Here is a 5,902-nt window from a genome sequence, read left to right as displayed (position 1 = left end):
TATTTGAAAGTAACAAGCCTTCTGACTCACATCTCCTATTACTTAGCATTCTTTGGCTGAGGTACCTTTTGCCTGGTTTCTATACTCAGAAAGATATTCTGGGTGATCTCTCCAGGGATGCGTATCTTTGTGAGGCTGCTGTTATCAAGGACTTGCATTGCAAAGAGTGTTCAGTTTGTCAGCTGGCATTGAGATCAGTGTGAAACCTGCTGTAGAGATGTTGTGCCAAGCAGCTCTGTAGCATGACAGTCAGTGCCTGAACTTTCTCTCTGTTACATTTAGAAAAATAGGTCTGGTTTCCCCAAATTGGGTTTGGGTGTTTTCCGTGGTAACTTGATTTTTTTACAAGCAACAACTTGGTGAAGAAAAGCGTGAACCAGCTTCAAGCTTTTTATTGGAATTCAAAATGCAAGCTGTATGGGTCTTAAAGCTTGTGAGCCAGCCTGAAATCTGCTGAAAACACTTTCTCTAAGAGAAGCTCCTACTCCAAATATTAAATTTTAAAAATGTTAAACTAAAAATTAACCCTTTTAGGAGGGCTTAATATTTTATAAAATATAAATAAATGCATTCCTAAGTCTCTGAGCATATCAAGAGTGTTGTAAATTACTTCAGTATTTTATTCCTTTCATATATGACGAGGTAACACACAGTACATGTTTTGAAATATTTTAATGCCATGAACTAGTCTTGTGCAACAATGAAAATAGTGTTTCACACTAATCAGGTTGAGCAGTTGCTATGTCATCAACATACTAAGTTCTTCATCTGGTTGTGTTTAACTTACAGTCTTGACAATGGCCAGCAGTTGACCTTAAACCTGAGCACCCTTCAGAATGCCTGGCACATGGCCTATGCTCCCCTCAAGGACTAATACAGGGTGAAAATGTTTTGAATACCTTTGGCTCATCTGCACAAAAATGATGAAACCCACCCTCAGCAAACAAGGTTACTTTGAAACCTGTATTAAACTGCTATCATTCTGATATATCTAAGTCCAAACTCCTTTAAAATTAGGAAGTCTTTATCAAGGCACATATTTTGTGTCCTTGCCCAGTCTTAATTGCACAACAAAAGTACAGGACTAGCCAACACAAATGGCTAATAAATCAGAATGCTGAGACACTTCTCAGATTCTTACTGTTTATTTGTTCTATCTTTGTTTTCAAAGAAGGAGTTCAAATACTTCAAAATACTTGTTTTGTGAGGGAGATAACTACAGTTTAAGGGCCTGTAAACTGAAAATTAACTTTATGCTTAGGTATGTTTAATGTGACCATGTAAGCAATATTCCACCACAGCCAGGGTCCTTTCAGTAAGCTGACATCAAAGCACTTAGGCTGGTGCAAATGACTAAGAGAAGCTTTCCTCCAGAGGAAAAAAAAAACCCCACCAGTATGAGAGAAAACATAATCTGTTTATTATCTCCTTAGGAGTTTTCTATTTGTGTATGGGTTCAAATTAGTTGGAGGCAATGTTTTCAGGCTTTAAGTCTGCAGCCCCATCCTGTGGATTGTGTAGGCCTTTGCTGAGGGGAGAAAATGATGCTATTCATGTATGCTGCACCAACAGTTATACACTGCTGTGTAATCCTGCCTGTCAGTCTGTCGCTTAGGAGACTGTAAATCCATGCAGTGGGTTTACAGGGCATAGTTGTGCCAAAATGGATTCTGACCTTCTGATCTGTGTAAGTCTGGTATGCTATTTGAATATGGTTTTGTGTCCTGTCAGCTATAGTATTTTGTTCACCAGTGTATAATTTCTCACCTGACCTTTATGATCCCGAGCTTTTGAAACAATAAGTTGTTATAACCATTTTTTAAACCTTTCTTCTATACAACAATTTTTTCAGATCTTTTTCAGAAAAAAAAAAAAATTTTTTTCCATGTAGTGCTTGCAGTCTTTCAGTACTGGTTTGTTACTCTCTGGCCATTTAAGATTCTCTTTAAAGGAAAGATAGGAAAGACCTGGGATGTTGATGCTTTCTGTATGATTTCAAATGCGATAGGCTATGTTTATAAAGCCTGTAGTAATAGGCTGTCTTTAATAGGTTCTCTTTATCAACTTACTCTGGTTTGTAAGGGTTACAGAGATGGAAGGTGATGGTACAGAGGGTAATGCTGATAATGGCATCATCTACTTTGTACTCAGCAGGTATGAATCCAGAGTAGCTCTCCTGGTGCAATATGGCTTCTTGTAAAAATTGAAACACTCTTTTCTGGCATGTGTTTTAATATGAGCCACGTAAGTGACAATGCTATAACTCTACTCTCCAAAAGAGTGACTGTTTATTGCATCAGCTTGAGAACTGGACATTCAAATTCCTCAAAACATTTTAGGTGTCATTATCCATTAAATGGAAGACTGACATTTGATCTGAAAAACTCAGGCAAGGCAGTAGGTGACATGTATAGTTCCTACCAATAACTGCCCACTTTAACAGATGTTTGACAAGCTTATTCAAAGGGTAAATACGATTGGTTGTGTTGAGACTAATGTGAAGGATGGAGATAGATCGTACAATACATCTCATATGCATAATGTAGGCCACAGAGAAAACAGCAATTGCTTTGATTAAAAATTAATCCCATTGTTCAATTTACTACCATATTCTGTCCTATAGGCATATTAGTGACATTAAAACAAACCAGCTCATCCAGTTAAATGCTTACTTTTTCTACTCTGATTCAACATTATGAAGGCTCAAGATTATCAATAATGGGACTCTCAGGACTCGGATGTTAAACACTGTTTAATCAGAAGTCCATACTGCTAACTGGTGGTAGGCAAGATTTTTAGTTAAGAAGAATTTCAAAGTGTTACAGAAAATTATGTGGGAATAATCTGCTTTATTCTGAGGGATTTCATGTCTGCTGTCTACATTTGGGGTTCATGGCATGGTAAAGATAATGGAAAAAGAACTCTCACCCATACAGTGCTTTTGTAGCAAAAAAAGTACTGGGTCAACAAAGTGAAAAATTGTCTTTATAAATGTATTTAATAATAAATACTTTTTTTTGTTTTGGTTTAAATTTATTGAATTGTAGATTTGCAAGTGTCTGTTTCTAATCCCCTTTGACTTAAGAAAGAAGATTTGGAAAGTGGATTAAAACACACATGTATATCTCAGCCATAGTTATGTATGTCTTGCATAATGATCCTGAAAGTGGGATATTGTCCTCTCATCAACCTGGTATGGTGGCAGCTGAAATGGAAATTGATATGTTATCCTGTACAGAATGCAACTTGTAGCTTTGGAGAGAAACTTGAGGGCATAAACGTTGGGCTATTTCTGATCCTCCAGGGCAGATGGTAGAAATAAACCATACCATTTGATCTCAGATTGGAGAAGCAAGCCTTTCCATGGACTGTGGGTAACCATGGATCTTTAGTGCTTACTGAAGTCCTGCCACATTTCTGGTAGAGTTTCATATTTTGATGTCTGATTGGTTCTGAAGGATTTAATAGTCAGCAACATATCCTATTTTCATTTTTCATATGGCCATCATAGCAGATGTAACTGTTGCATCCAAGTGTTCTTCCTAAGCTGCAGTCCTCCTGTTAGGTGCACGTAGCATGCAGGGAAGATGTATCACAATGCTGTTATTGGGAAGGAGGATTTCTGTAGTTCTGTCTTTTGCCAAATCTTATTTTTTACATGTCATCTGCAAGGAGCTATTTTGAATCTGCCTTATGATCTCACGAATCTAGTTCCAAAGTGCTCATGAGAGCTACAGAGGCCTTTGCAAATACCTACAGCCTGTTCCAGTACCTTTTGAAGAACTTTGTGAAGGTTTGGGATCATACCCCTAGAAACCCAAATGTCTCAACAGTTCTAGACAAAGATATCACTTTGGTTTATATGATGACATGTTGCTTACAATTATATTTTGAATTATAGGCAATACAGAAGCTACCACATAAAAAGATGATTTCTCTCTCTGCTCCTAGTACAGAGCAGAGTAATTCTATAGGGAAATCTGAAGCTGCAAACAATGTGCCTTCAATGTTTGTCAGTGAACATAAAACAATAATAAAGAATAATGAAATATTTATAGGCTTTTAGAAGTAATTACAGTGATGAGAGATGCAGAGTTTAATTTGGAAGCAATAGCAAAATAAATGAAAAATTAATTTTCCATACTTATTGGTTCATTTTCAGATTTATTAAAAAATAATTTGTCCTCCTTGTAGCAATAAGATGTGACAAATTACCTGATTAACGTAAACTTACAATTTCTTTCTCCCGTTAAAGTAATTTTACAAGTGGGTAAGTTGTCTGTTTTTCCTTTTCTTTTTATCAGAGCACGTATGAAAAGAGATCTGTGCTTTTACTGCTGATTATATTGCCTTTCATTGGCAGGACTGGCGTTTTATGTTCTCTTGCAACATGAATAGACTTACAGAGCCTGTGTTTTCACTGCAAAGAAGAAATACATTAGAGGGCTTTAAATCAGAAGCTTAGTCTTACATTGGCTTGCAAACTAAGGTGAGCTAAGGGAATGCAACAAGTATTCCATTAAATTAAACATCATAGTGCTCTGATATAAATGTCATTCTGAGGTAATTCCCATCATTTTACTCATTAAGACACTAAAATCTATGAATATACCAAACTTCTATGTTATGGTGGTTGTAAACTGGTTGAGTTGAATTGCAAAGTCACTTGGGAATGGTCTAACTCCGCTTACACTGAACCTGCCTGCTTTCCGTTGGAGCACAGCGAGGTAAAAATATAATCTCTTGGCCACTCTGTCCTTGAAACTTGAAATTCACTATGAGTGTTGTTTTCCTAGAAGAGTCTAACAAAGGGATCATTGCCAAGTTTAAACTCTGAGAGATTAAGTAGGATGCAAATAATGCATAGGCACCATCCTGGCATTCTCCAGGAGATGAAGTTCACCCCCTGAACTGAAACAACTGCCCTTGATATTTCAGTTGCTTATTTGTAAAATGGATACAATAACATCAACCTTCTTTACATGAGTGTTATGAGACTTAGTCAGCAGGGTTCTTTTCCCCTTTCCACCTCTGCCCAAACCCCTTTCTAGTCCCTGGTTCCTTGCATCCAAATCCCCTGGTTCTCAGGCAGCACTTTGTGGAGGCCAGGCTTCCAGCAGGAGACAGCATCGTTTTCATCATGACTCCAGCTGCCTCATGGCTCAGTCTGTTTTGCTGTTGCACAACAGGTGGAAATGGAGAAGTGCAAGTTTGTTTGCCTAGATCGTAGGCCATACAAACACGTGCACAGGTATCCAGAGCATACATAAACAGAGTTGTAGCTGTTCCTCGCAGCTACTGCTCCCCGTTTGGTTCCAGGTAAGCATTGATGTCATGTTTTCTTTGCTGTTAGAGAAGGCAAACAAGGGAGAGACAAAGATCAGAGGGAATTTTGTGGTGTTTTTTTGGTAACCCTTATCCCAGGAAGTGTTTGTAGCTCTCACTCAGTTTGAGCACTGGTGTCTCAATACAGTGCCCTAGGATGCTCAGCGTGCCTATTGTATTATACTTAGCATACCTTACAGTCCAAGAAGAGATGCTGACTGGAGTTGGACTGACTGCTGAGAATGGTATTGCATGTGATACCTGTGGAAGTCTGGCTGTTCTGTTTTGTTGTTGATATTATTGTATATTTTAGCAAGGATTCCAAGCAGAAATGTCTTGAAAGCAGGTTGTGTGAGAATTCCCAAGGGCTCAAAGCACTTTGTTACTCAGTTTGGCATGCCTTCCTGGTTAATAGCCTCTTAGATTTTAGTGAGTTGTGCTAATTGCTCTATTTGGCTCATGATCAGTTTTGTGAAGGGTTCTGGGAAGAACTAACATGGGACTTGAAATCTAAAAAAGCTCATTAGGTATAAAGTGACTTCTGTCAAAAGAAGGGAAGGGAGTGAATATGGCCAAG

Source organism: Nipponia nippon, unplaced genomic scaffold, assembly GCF_047370975.1.
Source record: "Nipponia nippon isolate SJK-2023a ecotype South Korea unplaced genomic scaffold, ASM4737097v1 scaffold_5, whole genome shotgun sequence".
NCBI lineage: Eukaryota > Metazoa > Chordata > Aves > Pelecaniformes > Threskiornithidae > Nipponia > Nipponia nippon.
The sequence above is the reverse complement of the archived record's forward strand: the minus strand, read 5'-3'. Positions refer to the sequence as shown.